The following is a 16,977-nucleotide window of genomic DNA, read 5'->3' on the forward strand; positions in this document are numbered from 1 at the left end:
ACTTCCACGATATTCCAGACTATAACTATTGAATAGTTATTTTTTTATAGTTCTTAAAAGTGTGCTGTTTGGTAAGCCCTTTTTCTGACATTTTGGTGATACAAAGACAAACCTTCTCTACTTCTTAGAGCTCTTTCTTTGCCACCTTTCCTGGGTTTCCACACTGGGCGTAAGGAGCACCCAATCTTTATTATTTATGCCCTGGTACTTGTAGTTGCAGTTTTGATTTTCCACAACTAAATGCATGACTTCAAGACCCAGAATGCAAAGAGAAAACGGCACTGGATAAGCTATTCACTCCTTACATGGGAAAATAAGTATTAGTTTATATAAAGTCAGTCAGTTATAATAGAAGGACCAGGAGCTGTACTGAAATAGAGTTATCTGCCAACTAATGGTTTGGTAGGTCATTGGCTTTTGGTGAGAGACTTAATAGTATGTTGTACATTGGGAAAGACCAACACCACAGATGAAAGCCTGTTGCATTAACAGAACGTTACGTACCACAGCGTGAATTAATATGAGAGAATACAAGCGAGCATACCATCAAATACACTGAATCTGTTCAATATAAATCTTTTATAAGAAAGAAAACAGTGTCTCAGATTGATGGTATTTCACAGTGTACTCCAAATAGACACATTGTCACAAAATAGACTGTTCTTCGGGCCTGCAATGTAGTCAAAGGAATATATTTGAAAATGGCAAACCGAAAGGTTATAGCATTCTGTGCATCACAGAAAGTAAATTGAATGTTTCAAGTGTTGTTTTCACCCTACTTAAGCCCTTGCCGTTCTCAATAATTTGTATTACTATTTATTATGATTAATTGTAATGCATGACAAATGCCAGGGTCCATCCTCTAGGCACAGCACGTATATTTGACAAAAAAGCTTCTAATGGTAGAAAGATAAAGTGACAATAGTAAAACAATCTGTTTAGAGGATGGGGGAGCAAGGATAGAGAGGAGATACACTATGTAAGTTACACATTGATATTGGATTGTTTTTTCTTCTATACCTGTTGCTTACCAGTATAGATCAACATAGCATCCAGACATGGGTGATAACTTATTTATATAAATACATTAGAGAATGCTTGCCTCGGCACCAGTAGTGAACACATCCTACATAAAAATAAAAGCGGAGGAAGTAATTATAAAATGCAGTGTACTAATGTGTCACAAGAAAGCCGGTGTTTGTGATATGCTCCAGAAGATGTTGGCACTGTGGGCTTTGCTGCACTGTGTGTGCACAAGGTCACAGGGTGATTTTGGAAGAAGTAAGGAACCCTGCATGAGGGCTGTGGAAGTTGTACTGTATAGACACTTAAGGGGGAACGCCCAGAGGATCCTCGATACTCTTAATGTACCCTCCTGCATAAAGCACTCGGTAGGAAACCCTATATATGGGTCATCTACCTGGTGGGGCACATTTCACATGTCCCACAGGGGCTTATTGTCCAAGAGCCTGCTTCAAGCATATGGGGCATGTGCACAGGCTAAGAAGCCACTAATTTGTATGGGGTAACCGAAACGGAAATCAGGGATTAACCATTAAGCAGGCAGTAACATCGCTCCTTCGCACAAGCTATAACAACATGGGGCGCACACAGTACTGTGGTCCTTTGTGTAATATGAAATTGTGATATAAATAGCTCTGTGCTTGGACTTTTCTGGTACAAGTCATTGTTATGAGGTTTAATAATGCAGTTGATTCAAATAAATACATTTAATTTTATTACTTCCACAGTGCATTAGGATGTCACATTTAAGCCCAGAACTGGATTCATGATTTGATGCCGCATGGCGTGACGGGACAACCATGGACATTTCCCCATTTCTCCTTCAGTGCTGAGGGCCATCATGAGATGCAGCAGACAGACACTGTTGGATAGCCTCTTAAAATAAGGGAACACAGTCAATAATATTTGAGCACACTACTCCTATAGAACAACTGCATATCAGTTATCTGGATAGTGGCAACACTGCCCCTTTCAGTTGGAACCCTATGCATTTTTATTGTCTGGCTAGTTACACTGTTGCTAATGTCATTAATTGTCCATAGAGTGCACTGCATATCGCGATGGTTACATGGTTACACATTGTGCCATTGGCTTTACAATATGGTTTTCTCGTGATATAAAGTAGTGCAAATTGTTTTATGCTTGTAGTAATAACGCCATCCTGTGCCAACTTTAAGAGTTACTGGCCTACATTCAGAGTGCAATCCAGGTGCATTGGCATTTACAAATGTTTGCTTTAAATGGGAAGGGCCTGCATTTATTTAGAGCTCGAGGCTGTTGGAGGCAATCAGTCACCAGCGCTGATAAGTTTAAACAACTACTACGTATTCGTCCTTCTCAAAGGTCACACTAAGCAAAGGAAAACATTCTGAGACGGTTACCGCTTAATTCTTGTTATTGGAGGATGGGTGGAGTAGTGAGAGACAGGGAAAGAAAAGTAAAGTGTGAAAGAATTAGAACAATCATTTCGTCAATGGCACAGACACTTGTATTTCAATGTTAATGCACATTGTAGATTCAAACACCTACTTTCAGCTACATGAAACAAGCATTGGCAAAGCCAATAGGTTCAATCTATCCAAGAGCTATTGGCTTTGCCAATGTGTTTTAGCAATGTTGTTCACCAGCGTGACTGCTGTTCAGCAGGGCTAAAAGTTAGTGACGTAGAGGAGAGTGGGGAAGAGTAGAATTGGGAAGAGTAGAGTGGAGTAGCAGAAAATGTAATTTATTGGTGTGGCATAGTGTAGAATCGCATAGAGTGGCATACACTGGACTGGCGTAGAGTGGACTGGTGTAGAGTCCCTTGGCGTAGAGTGTTACAGAGTATGGTGGTGTAGAGTGGAGTGGCATTGAATGTAGTAGCATTGAATTTAGTGGTGTACGATGCAGCGTCGTAGAATGCTTTGGCATAGAATAGAGTAGTGCATACAAGACTGGAGTGGCGCAGAGAAGAGTGGCACAGAATTGAGTGCAGTGGCATAGAGTGGAGTGATGAAGAGTGGTGCAGAGTGGAGTGGCATAGAGCTGAGTGATGCAGAGGGCAGTGGCACAGAGTAGAGTCAAGTGGCTAGAGTTTAGTGTTGTAGAGTGCAGAGTAGAGTCAAGTGGCATAGAGTGCAGTGGCATAGAGTACTGCAGAGTAGAGTAGCATAGAGTGGTGCAGAGTAGCGTTTAGTGCCATAGAGTGCAGTGGTGTAGAGTGGAGTAGTACAGAGTAAAGTGACAGGGAGTACAGTGTTGCAGAGCAAAGTGTCAGAGTGCAGTGGCGTAGAGTGCAGTGTCATAGAGTGCAGTGGTGCAGAGTAGATTAGATTGGCTTACAGTGGACTGGCATAGAGAGCAGTGTTGCAGAGTGGCATAGAGTAGGGTGGCGTAGAATGGAGTTGTTCAGAGTACATTGGTGTGACCTAGACTGGAGTGGTATAGAGTGCAGTGGTGAAGAGTGCAGTGTTGTAGAGTGGTTAAGACTGCATTGGCATTGAGTTTTGTAGAGTGGAGTAGAGTGCAGTGCCACCTCAGCACATATATGGCAATTGTAAAATTGTGGATGGTAGTAAAACTGAGGAACTGTTGACATCCACTGACTTTACCTTGTGATTCACTGTACTGTTACCTAGCCTGCCATTAGGGCCTCTCGAACAGAGCTGGAAAGAAAATTCCAATACTTTGGCTTCTGTTTAGACAATATTCAGATTTTATAGCACAATAGCTGTTCCCAAATCAGTGTCATATGTAACATTTATATGACAAAATCATGGCAGTGGTTGTACATCATGACATGTTAGTATAATCTGTATTGTTTATGTAACTGGTAAAATAACGGAGACCCTTGTGCAGCTGAGCCTAACTGAAATATTCCAAAGGGGCACACCATCTGAAGTCTTCTTGTTTTCAGTGAGGTACGCTTAGCTGCCCTCATCCATACTAAATTCAGCAAGGCTGTCTAGCCAATGCCCAATTGATCATGTTGATCCCTTCTTTTTGTTATTGCTCCTGTATACAAGGACAGCCTGTAGATAGTTTATGGTTTGTTAATACTAGAGACAGGTATGCAAAATTACTCTTGTATTTTTGAGAGCCTGTATGCAGAAGCAGTCATCTTACTAGGCACACTTCAGGGGTGGATCTGAATTAGGCATTTAAGGCTGCTTTAATTTGAGAGAGGATCTCCCTTCCTTACCTTGTCACCTCTGGACAACCCCATATCATATGGAAGAAGTCAGGATAAAGGGAATGGCAATCACCTGGGGCTGTGCCAAATAATGTACACAGTTTGGCAGTGGTGAGGTGGGTGTGTTGAAGGTATTATAACTGTATTAATTAAAAACGTACTGTTGCTTAAGGATTCAGATTTGTAGATAGCCATCCTGACTCCATTCTTCATCTCTAAAATCTTTGCCCACATGTCTCTGCAATGGGCACAGAATCCAGTGAGCGGCATACACAAGTAGTCTGATAGTAGGCCCTATACTTATGAGTCAGGAGGATCTTAAGAGGTCTGGCTGTATATATTGGACTACCATCTCTCTGGAACGGTCCCAATGGCTCTGTGAAGCCATCATCAACTTCTGCAAATTCAATTAAAGGTGTTTAGAAGGATCTTGCATGTCATTGACTCCCATTTTCAAGACAAACCCTTACTTCAATATAGGGCTGATTATGGCAATGATATTCATTAGGGGCCACTGGAAAGATGGATGATCATGTTTGGTTGATCTAAAATGCAACAGACAGACTGCTCCCTGTTCTAAAAAAAGGGGAACAAATGTATCCCCCATTGTGATCCCTCTATCGGCTGTCTGTAAAGAAAAAAGTACAGTTCATAACCTGCCACTTTCATTGATGCGTGTGTTGTTCTTTTTGGCAGCCCTTAGAAACTTTGGTAGACAAACAGTTTGTAACTGTCAATGGTGTAACATGCATGCTGGAGAAGTACTGTAGGCTTACCTGTGATCATAACCTCAAATGCCGTTCTTAACAATAGAATTTATGTTGATACAAGATAGTATCCGTGTTTCACCAGAGATATAGGGCCTTATTACAACCTTGGTAGAGGGGATTACTCTGTCACAAACGTGACGAATATCCCGCCCGCCATATTACAAGTTTCATAGGATATCATTGAACTTGTAATACACCGGGCGGGATATCCAACACGTTTGTGACGTAGTAATCCCCTCCACCACGGTCATAATCAGGCCCATAGTCTTCTATTTAATGTCTGTGGGGATATTTGTTATTTGAGTGACATTAGACGAGGCTTTCTTCTCAGTTTTTTTTCTCTCTATGAGGATATCCGGTGAAACTGTGACAAACTATTCTTCACATGCAATCTGGGTGAGTGGATATAGATACCGGCAGTATTGCTGCAGCTTTTACTCATGATATAATCAGTGGGCAGACTTCTGTGGAACGCTGTGGCAGCCATTCCTCTCTGTAAACCATGGTCTTTAGGCATGCACAGTGGGCTTCAGGCACAGGAAATGTCACTGTGCCATGAGTTGTGTGCAGTATATTTCTTCAGGGGGCAGGCTGGTACAGAAACTTGGCATTTTGATTTCTCTTTTGAAAGGAGAAGGTTAGGTGGCACAAGGTTTTTTCTAGGAAGTAAATGAATTTTCCACCCTTTGAGAGCATTAGGGTGGGCTAGCAATGCTCTCACTTTGCCCGAGCAGATTTCTTTCACACTGAGGTTAGTGAAGTAGTTCACAGACTGTAAAATGACTGATAAATGTTTCAGCCAATAATGTTGGAGTTTGATTTAAATTTTGATTTGTGAAATTGATCTCAGCTGTTAATGTCCTCGTGGCATTCTAGCTCTAATATTTGAAAACACTATCAACCGATTTGCGGTTTTCAAGTTGAACCAAGAACTATCGTAATGCTAGTGTTTTATGTAGTTTCTTCCACTGGTTCTGCTTTCAAAGTTGAGCTAAAATTCCTACTGAACATTGCATGGAAAATGGCCATTTTGTGAACCACTGTCCCCAGCCCACCTCCACCACCCTTTTTTCTAAAAAATATTGTGGATATTCATCAAGCGGGGTTAAAGTTATTATTGATCTACAAGTGCTTTTCCTTTCCTTTCTTTTGATCCCAAAAATAGCTAAATATGTGCTTTAGCTGACTGTGCAATGTTCATTCATACAGTACCATGTACCAAAACATAGAAAAATAGAAATGTGATGTTCTGAAGTTTAAGGGGGGTCACATGGAGTTTGTTGTTTTGAGAATCCACATTTAAAATCAAATCGTACAATGATTTTGCCTGTAGTACTCTAACATTCAGCCATACGTTTACGAGGTCAAACCACCTAGTGTTAATCCCAGGCCAAAAGCTCACGCATGTCTTTAGATCACCAACACTGTTTAAGGTAAAACAACGCATTCCCACCCTTTAGTCCTAAACATGGGTGAAGGCTGTGTATCCCAACGTCTAAGAGAGGCCCCTCTTCAGACTCAGACAAAAATTGATTCCCACTCACAAATGTTTTCTCTTCTTATCAACAAACTCTTGTCAATATTCGTTACCCCACCCAGTCCTCCTCATTCTAGTAACAAGCATTTGCAATGCAACCGGTCTTGCGTTTGCTTGAGCTGGAGCAATTAGCATTGTAAACTCCTAACCAGACTTTTCTTGCCACATAAATTGAAAATGAAAATAAAACGGTTTCACATAACTAACCAGACTTTTCTTGCCACATAAACTGAAAAGTAAAGGTTTCACATAAGCAATCTGACGGCTGCCATCATTGAAAAGCAGGTACACAAAGGGAAATAAAAGTTCACTCTTAGTGAAACATATCGGCAAAAGTGAAATTATCCATGTAACCGACAAAAGTGCAATTATCTACGTAACCGGAAAAAGTGCAATTAACTATGTAACAGGGTCCATGTCATGCAAAGCGCTCGACTACTGCCAAGCGAGATCGCACTGCATAAATAAGAGAAACAGTAGTCTAGAAACCGGACGGAAAACGTAGAGCCTTCTATGTTTTTAGTACTTGGTTGCTGCGCTCGAGGAGGGCTAAACACTGGAAAAGGCATGACTTATGCATGCCTTTCACTAATGAAAGCAAGCAGATTTTAAAAGGCAAGCCCACAAACCAGTGAAAGAACTGACGTGACATGGGCGTGGTTCAAAGCCCAAAGAGAGATTACAACACGGGACGGAGCGATTTGCGCTCGCCCGTAAAAATGAACTGAGGCTCTCCCGGCCTCTGACAGATACTACCAAATCCTTTCTTTATTTCTACACAAACGTGCAGTATCCCCTTAAAGAAACCTCCTCCTTCCCTTTCTGTAAGTACCAAGCAGATAATTGTGTATGGAGGGAGGGAGGGAACTTACTATAACGAGGAGGTAAGTAAAAAAATCATTCTTTTCTTCAGCGTTTGTTCCATTTATGTGTAACAAAAAGATATACTTTATTGTTAACCTTATATAGCTACTAGTTTAATGGTTAGTGTGGATGGCAAAATGACAGGGGAGCTCTGTGGCACATGGGATAAATAATAGGAGTCTGAAACCTTAGCTTGGTAGTGATTCCTAGGTTGCTAAACAGCCCTTTCGATGTCTCACTAGATATTTCAAGGCTTGTCCCAAAATTGTGCACTGATTTCCCTCATTTCTGTAACTCGTTGAGGGAGAGTCGTCAGAAAGCTTTCATACAAACATCGTAGAGAAAACATTTATTATTTAGACCACTAGTAATGTATGGTGGACGTGGTGTGTTCTATGAAAACAATTATATAAACATCAGATTGGCGTATTGTAAATACACTTCAAAGTGATAATCTAGCAATGGAACCTGTCAGTCGGGTAGAATCATTGGCCAAAAACGTAACAATGCTACTCATACAGCACGCAAAAGCATCAGCAGTACGCTGCATGTTTGACACCACATTAGTTAAAATTAATTAATTAGATCACTTTAACATACTGATGTGCCACTGCTCAGGCCTGTCTTACTTTCAGGAATTGTGCTGAGGGTTGGAGAGGTACCACAACAAGACCAAGCTTTAACGTACGGAGAAAATGAACCAATTAAATCATACACTTACCTCACAGCTATCAAAGCCGGTAACACGTTAGCTAGATAGTTGCTGTTTGTCTTTGAATAGTGGGCTGCTGAAGAAATGCATATTATCCCAGTGTGCAAGTTGTGTTTCTTGCGGATTGATGTGCAAGTGACCAAGTAATTTGTGCCTTTAGATACTCGACAGAGAGTAGTCAAACTTTCTGTCAAATAAAAGTTATAGTCCGCTCAGTTCATCATAGTTGTCTTTGCAATGAAACATTACCCATTTGTATTTCAGTAGGTCTTATTTCTTTAATCAAAAAAACCACAGATAGAAACATGGAAACAAGTGAAATGTGCAACAAAAATATTGACCGCTTCAATTTCAACCACAAATAATTTATAATACGGTGTCACTATGAGCAGGCACAGGTTAATGATCTGAACTCGCTTCGCTTAATTACCCTTTCATGTTCTTAATTTATGTTTCTCATACAAAAATAATTTCTCTGCAGCTCTTGATCAGACGGTACGTTTGGGAGCCAATGCTAGGTATACCTATAAGTGCTTCCAATCAGGGCATAATTGTTATGCACTGGTTTTTTGAGTCACAGAAAAAACTTTTTTATTACTGAGCGGCAGTGGTGTAGCGTGGGGGGTGCAGGGGGGGCCGGCCGCACCGGGCGCAACATCTTGGAAGAGACTCGAGTGCTAAAATCCACGGGTTAGGGGGCGCAAATTACTTGCCTTGCCCCGGGTTAGGGGGCGCAAATTACTTGCCTTGCCCCGGGTGCTGACAACCCACGCTACGCCGCTGCTGAGCGGTAGCTAATCGGAATGTCATACTTACCAACAAATTTAACTTCAGTGTCATTTAGACGCTGCTCACTAACCATTTTACGTCCTTCAAGGGGCCACTTACCAGTTATAAAATAAAGATTTGTGGCTGAGAAGAAGCACTACCCTCATTTTTATGAGCACTGCCGTTGGTTAATTATTGAGCAATAAATACGGCACACATAAAACCTTAAGATTAGCTTGGCAGTCAAATATTAACTGAGCTTTAGCTTGGTAAACATGAATTATGCCATTCGGTTCCTGACAAAGTGTCTGGCATAGTGGAAAAATATGTCCCTCCTTTTAGGGTCGGGCCGGCGATTGCATGCACTAGCCCATACTCCTCGCTTGCGAGACACTGCTGTATACAGTAGAGGACTCGGAGCCCGCCCAAGCTTACCATTTGTGCGATTCAGCTCCACTCCTCTTTACAGGCTCCATAATTGGACATTGCAGGTGAAATGTAATATCTGGTCAATTCTGTAGAGCAGGGACCAAGCACAAATTGATTAAAGTTAACTTGTGCCAGTCCACTACTCCTGACATGATTGAGATACTATTTCTTTGTTCCTCCTATTCCTGCGCCTGCTGCTTTCTCCATAGCACTTGTGCTATTTGTTTTTCTTTCTACTTACAGAGAGGTAAGTGACTTGCCTAGAATCACAGGGTGTTGCAGCTGCAGCACCATCACTGCTTGGCATGTGTTACTCATGCACGAGTTCTCTTTCAACAAACTTTCTATCTAACATAGCTACGTATTTATTAAATGATGGACTATTTAGCACCCACATTACAGTTAGTGTTTCCGGCCATGGGAGTTCACACAACAAAAGAGCAGGTTTAAAATAAGATATTTCAGGCACAATCGTGTAAATTTGTTAGATTGTGTTTTGCATGATTCCTTGTTTATATTAGACTTTTAAAGTTTATGTGAAATGAAGTCCTTTGGGGGTGAGTTGCGTTGCCCATTTCCTCTGATCACAAAGGTTTTGTGGTGCAAGAACGGCTGAGACACTAGAGGTCACTGTTTAGCAGGAAAGCTCTAATGAACCATTACTGTCATGGGCACCAACTGCAACTCTTGCAGTGCCGCAAAACATAACAAAGACGAACTCAAATCAGCAGGTACACAGAAGAACTCAGGAGGATGAAAGAGCACTGCAAACTACTGAAGCCCATGTGGACTTCAAGCCAAAACACCACAGACAACAGCAATTTCAAACCTGCCCTGAGGTGCTACCACCAACGAATCCGGACTGCCAAGTGAATAGCCCCCTCAGACCTCATCAGCACTGGCACTAACAGAAACAAATAAATGTTCTCCATCATCAGAGATTTCATCATGCCTGCTAACACCTCCAGCAACATCACTCCATCGCAGGACTTCTTCAACAAGATCTCAGGCTTTTTTCAGCAACAAGATCCCTTCCATATGTGACTAATTCAACCCTCAACTAGACCCCATCACCCTCACAGCAGGCCTTGCAGTATGAGCCGAAGAACGGACCCTGACCACATGGACCTCCATCACCACAAAAGAGCCCATGACAACCATGAAGACCATCCACTTCTATACCCCAACATACCATCAACAAAGGACTCACCCTCCTCAGCGAATTCCTCAATGCCTCCATCAATGCAAATATCTTCCTGCAGGCCTGGAAATATGCCACTTTTACAGCCCTCCTGAAGTTGCTGGACCCACTGAAGTTCACAAACTACTGCAAGATACCAGAGAAAACTATCAAAGCATTCCTCACAGACCACCTCATCAACCAAAGCTCCTCAACACTAGGCAGTCTAGATTTAGACCCAACACCAGCATGGAAACAGTGTTCAACACAATGACAGACAACAGCTGCATCAGCCTGGACAGAGGAGAAACAGCGGCCCTCATCTTACTGGACCTCTTAGTAGCACTTGACACAGCTTAACACCCCATCCTCATCAGATGACTACACAGTATTGCCATAGAAGAACCAGACATCCGCTAGGTCTCTTCCTTCCTCTCACGAAGAACTAGACTGGCAAGCTGGCCCCATAATCCACAGAAGCCTGAGAACACATCTGCAGAGCACCTTAAACCTCATCACTGAGCCCTGCCATCTCCATTTCTTGCTCACATGGCCTAACTGGCCAGGATCATCCACACTCACATCAACATGCTGTCCTGTGACAACACCACACAACTGATACTGTCCTTCTCAGATAAAATCCCCAATTTAAGGAACAAGTTCTCAACCAACATGTCTGAAGTAGCCATCTGGGAGAAGACTAAAAGCCTCAAGGTCATCCCAGGCATATTTATTGCCCCATATTGGGGTACCTCTTCTTTGAATTTCTAACTACTAAATTCTGGAAAATCGTTTCCCCCTTCTTCTGGCCCAGTGAATCTTACAGCACCTTACAAAAACTGCTGAAAATCCTAATATTTTCCTGCTAATGCCTCTCCATTACCTACCACATCCTACTTTTCGGATTGAGGTTGCAGCACCAGGACATCCAGGAGTGGGCAGCAGTGTGCTATACAAATGGTCAAATCAGTTCAGTTCAATTTAGTTAATAAAATCCAGCGAACTTCTCTACCATGGAAGAAAGTATAAGCATTGCTGTGTTAGCAACTAAAAAGCTATTAAGTAATAAGCTTATAAAGTTCTTCAAAGCCCGAAGGCGTCTTGGCACTGATATTCCCTAACAGAGCACTGACAGAAGATTTTGAATTGGGAGCCTGAGTAAAAACCCACGTTTTTAGCCCCCTCCTAAAAGGAAGCAGCTTGGATTGGGATCTTAATGTCCAAGGCATAGAGTCCCATTGTCTACAGTAGCAAAAGGAAAAACTCCTGCCATCTTTTCTAGCTTTTTTCATTCTGGGAATGGCAACTAATTTAGCTGAACCAGATCTGCGTATTCGTCTAGGTAGATATCACTTAAACATCTTTTAAAGATACTCAGGGCCCGTCTGATGGAGGGCTTTGTGGACCACACAAATGGCCTTAAACTTTATCCTATCCTGAACTGCTAATAAAGGCTCCGAATAGACTGTGAAACTGATGCGAATTTTGGAATTTTCAACAACAGTCTAGCGGCTGAATTTTAAAGAGACTGCAATTTGAGTAATAGCCAATGTTGAGAGCCTAAGAGTAAAGCATTACAGTAATCGATTTTTGAAGTAATTATTGCCATAATCACAATCTTTTGAAGAGCGAAGGGGATGAATGGGAACATCTTTTTTTAAAGATTCTGAGTAGATAAAAACAGGCAGAAGTGATCTGACTAACGTACTCCAAAAAACACAAGTTCCTATAAAAAAATAGCTCCCATATTTTTAGCCCTATTCACTGGGATAGGAAACAAGCCTAAGTTCAATTGCCACCATGCGGAATCCCAGAAGAAGATGTCATTCCCTAGGCGTAATCTCTCAGTTTTATCTCATTTCAATTTGAGACAGTTTTCCCTCATCCAGTTTACGACATGTGCCATACAATTCTTACAATTATTGGCTGTTTCCTTTTCATCAGAAGATATTGACACCACAATTTTTATGTCATCCTCATAGGAAATGACTGCGAAGCCATAGTTTCAGATGAGACCAGCCAATGGGGAGACATAGATATTAAACAGAGACGGGTGAGTGAGGAATTCTGTGGCACCGCACATGGGAGGAAGAAGGGAACAGAGATAAAATCCCCGTGAGCAACCACTTGCTCTTGGTCTTGCAGAAATGAGCTAAGAAGAGAAAATGCAGAATTTCTTAAACCGAGGATATCCAGTCAACTGATGAGGAGTAAATGAATTACTGTGTCAAAGGCAGCCGATAAGTCTAGAGGATTCAGCGCCACCATACCTCCCTTATCAACTGCCATTCACATTTCGTCTGAAGCCGCCAATAAGGCCAACTCCGTACTATTGTTGGACCTAAAGCCATGTCGAGAGGAATCCAGAATGTGGCTAGAATCTATAAAGGCTGATATCAACTCATTCATTGCTTTTTCTAAGATCTTAGCCAGCAGTGGAAGGTGGGAAATGGGTCTGTAGCTTTTAACACCCTGAGGGTCTATGAACTTATATGTTGAGTCAGTGGTATTTTAGTGTTAGTAGTAATTATGTCCTGTAGTATTTACTGCTGGTGCTTATAGAGAATACTATGTTACCTGTAGGTAAAGTGGTAATCTTAGTTTAGGATTATTTTACTGAAAAAGACACAATGAGATTTTATATGTGCTTAAGTAGCTTATATCGAGTTTTTATGCCTGACTTTATAGCACAGCTGTGTTTTGACCTATTGTTACTAATGGTTTTAAATGGGCTTTCTCTACAAACTAATGCAATTGGCTGTTTGGTGTCTCATTCCACCTCTTATGGAGTACTTGCATTACAAAGCATGATGCACTAATTTACATATCAAAAGGCACAGAATCGTCATGCATTATTTATCTCTATGCAGAAAGTTGTGCTTTGTGTTTTTTACAGCATCTGTTTTCTTTCACTGTTCTAGTCAGGAGTCTTGTGCACGTTTTACCTATTTGTCTACCCCATTGTTCTATCCCTTTCGTGTCATTTCAGTCGACTTTCCCTTTATGTTTATTTTCTGCTGAACGAATGAACACGTTATTGTTTAGTTAATTAACCATTACAACTTAAAACCGCGATTAAAGATAGTCAGTTGAAATATTATGAAAACAATCAAATATAAAATGTATTTCATATTGGGACCTAAAAACTGCCACAACACCATGACTGTAGGAACAACCTTAAAATAATAAAATAAATAAGTAAAGTACATAATGGTGTGCATCATATAGAAATTCTCTACATGATTAATAAACTGAATGAATCTGGACATTATTTACAGTTGTAAGCTTTTTGGTCTGACACCCTGTTAGAAATGGGGTTTCTGGTTGCCTAGGGTATGCACCTCAGCCAGGCAGAACCTACCCACTCTTGTCAGGGCAAGGGAGTTACACGTCCAAGATAACACCTGCTCACCCCCTTGGTAGCTTGGCACGAGCAGTCAGGCCTATCCCAGAGGCTATGTGTAAAGCGTTTGCACACACACACACACACAACACATGTGATGCAATATCCCCACCACAAAGGAAACACAACAACAGATTATATGAAAATATACTGTATTGTACACAACACACTTATTAAACATCACATATCAGTACTATCCTGCTACCTTAGCAGTTGTCAGAACGTTACACATTAGTTACTCTGCAAACTAGCAGTAGTCACATATAACACACAGGTTACTCAGTATTCTGCAACATAAGCAGTAGTCAGGAAACACGTTATTACACCAAGACACTTGTCATAAGAATATCATAAAACGCCCATAGTAGGAACATTAGAAACATATGGGAAGCCATAGGAATAAATGTCAGCAAGTCATGTCCATAAAAGAAACATCTGCACACATATGTGAAAGCATCATCAAACAGGCAGGCAATAGATATCAATAAGCAAAGTCTTTAGAAAGAACTTTAGAATATAAATATATTGGTCCTTTAGGGAATACCTGTAAAAGATGAAGGCACCTCTAGTGCCCAAAGAATGAAGACAGTCCCTCCGGCGCTCCTCTGCGCAACGTGGGGGCCTCCCTGACAATTCTGGGTGAGCGAGAGGCGGCACACACCCCCTCTGTACTCCTAACGGGCTCCTCCTGGGGCCCACGATTACTGGGGGCCTCCCGAGCCTCCACTGGCCCTCACACGGGGGGCCAAAATCAGGGAAGAATGCAAGGAGGAGGGGGGCGCCACGCACCCCCTCCGCTTTAAGGGCGGGCCCCTCCTGGGTCCCGCAATCGTTGCAGGGTCCCCCTGGGCCTTAACTGGCCCTTCCCGAAAAGGGGGGGCAGAGATCAACACTGGCCCACACAAGGGCCAAACCAAGGACCGGCGGCATGGGTGGAGCCTCTGATGAGGCTTCTGCCCCACCCGCGATCCAACAGAGAGTCCTTCTGGGCTCGGCAGGGCAGGGAGAGGCTTCTTCCTCTCCTGCCCATCTTCTGGCGTAGTTCGAGGGCCGTCTGGTGCCCCTGGGGCGCTCCTTGGAGCGATCCCTGCCCCGGGGGCACCTCTAGGAGGACGCTTGCTCCAGGGCTTCCATTTTTGGTTTTGTTGGTGTCCCGGGGGCACAATGAGCAGCGCGTCCTCGACGCCAGTAAAATGATTAGCTCCTGAGTCGCGGCTGTGATTTCCACGGCAGAAAAAGCACACGCTCACAGTGCTTTAAGGATTTAAAGATGAATCGATTTCCCAAGCGCTAATTTTGGCAAGTATTGAGGCACTCCTTCATGCTTCACAAGGTGACAGGCGTCAGGGGCCACAGCACCCTGCTCCTGAGGGACAGAGTCCAAAGAAAAGGCCCACAGGTGGAGGGGCCCAGCAACAGGCCAGCAGAAAGAAAAATGCAGCAAGTGGCAAGTCCTTCACAGTGACCAGGCAGGTCACAGTTCAGCACAGCAGCAGTCCATGGCGGTCGGTCCTTGGTGAGTCCTTCCAGCATTTCTGTGTCTCCAATTTGTGGAGAAAATTCCCCTTGTACTTATACTCAGTCCTTACAATGTTTTGTAATAGCAAGGAGAGGAAGTTCCAGGCAGTTACAACTGTTTCTGGGAGTGCCCCCTCTCTCCTTCAGCACAAGCTCCAAACATCAGGGGGGGTTAACGACCCTACTGTGTGAGGCCAGGGCACAACCTTTACAAATGTAGGTGTGCCCCACCTCTCCCTTCTCTCAGCCCAGGAAGACTATTCATTATGTAGATGCACCTCTGTGACACCTCCACCCTCCCTGTGTACACGCTGTCTCAAAAGTATGCACAAAGCCCCAACTGTCACTCTGCCCAGACATGGATTGGAGTCAAGCTGCAAAACACCAGAGTTATAAGCGCAGATAAATGCGCACTTTCTAGAAGTGGCATTTCTGTGATAGTAATAAAAAATACACCCACACCAGTGAGCAGCATTTATTATCACCATCACAACCATACCAAACACGCGTACGCTACCCCTCATATATCAGACAATACCCCTAACACATAAGGCAGGGCATTTCTAAAGCAATCCTATGAGAAGGCAGCACTCACAGCAGTGAGACACCAAGTTAGGCTGTTTTTTTCACTACCAGGACAGGCCACGCAACCTGGCACATGTCCTGCCTTCAACATACATGGCACTCTGCCCATAGGGCTAGCTAGGGCGTACCTTAGGGGTGACTTACATGTAGTAAAAGGGGAGTTCTGGGCCTGGCAAGTAAATTTAGATGCCATGTCCCTGTGGCAGAAAACTGCGCACACAGGCCCTGTGCATGCAGGCCTGAGACAGGTTTGAAAGTCTACTTCAGTGGGTGGCTCAAGCAGCGCTGCAGGCCCACTAGTAGCATTTAATTTACAGGCCCTGGGTATAGAGATACCACTGTACAAGGTACTTACAGGTATATTAAAAGTGCCAATTAGGTATAAGCCAATCATACCAACTTTAGATGGGAGAGAACCTGCACTTTAGCACTGGTCAGCAGTGATAAAGTGCTCAGAGTCCAGGTATGAAATCCTAATACGGTAAGTAGCATTGCCCTTGGCGCGCTCTCTCTCTCTATCTCTCCCCCATCTCTCTCTCTCTCTCTCTCTCTCAATTTATTGGAATGAATATTCCATGTGCCAGGTTTCTTGATTATTCGCCCAAGAACTACTACTGGTGTTGATCAAGGTAGATTTACATGTAATTGTTTGAGCAAAAAAAGGCAAGTGCATTAATACGCCTCTGCAGAACTACTACTGTTTTGTCTAATCAAACAGTATCATCAGCGTATGGAGGGAGGTTATAATTTGACGTCCAAGTTTAATACTATTAAGATCTGAGATGTATAAGTTAAACAACAGAGGCACTTAAACACATACCTGTTTATGCCTGGTTCGGGTTTTAATTTTACGGTAAGCTCCATTGCCCGATCTCAATTTAACCTTCAACCAGGTATTGGAATATAATCGCTGAATTGCACCTAGTAGAGTGTAGCAATGCTCATCATACTTCATTTATTCCAAAGATGCTTTCTGTTGAGCCTGATGAATGCCGACTTAAAATCATCAAAATAGG

At 42.7% G+C, this 16,977-nt stretch overlaps 1 protein-coding gene across 1 annotated transcript in view; it reads left to right on the forward strand.

Annotated features, from left to right (window-relative positions):
- The window catches only part of LOC138260124 (cholesterol 24-hydroxylase-like), a 237,165-nt gene that overhangs the window by 5,992 nt on the left and 214,196 nt on the right, over positions 1 to 16,977 (forward strand). The window lies entirely within an intron of this gene.

The sequence above is a fragment of the Pleurodeles waltl genome, chromosome 9 (genome assembly GCF_031143425.1).
Source record: "Pleurodeles waltl isolate 20211129_DDA chromosome 9, aPleWal1.hap1.20221129, whole genome shotgun sequence".
Classification (NCBI taxonomy): domain Eukaryota; kingdom Metazoa; phylum Chordata; class Amphibia; order Caudata; family Salamandridae; genus Pleurodeles; species Pleurodeles waltl.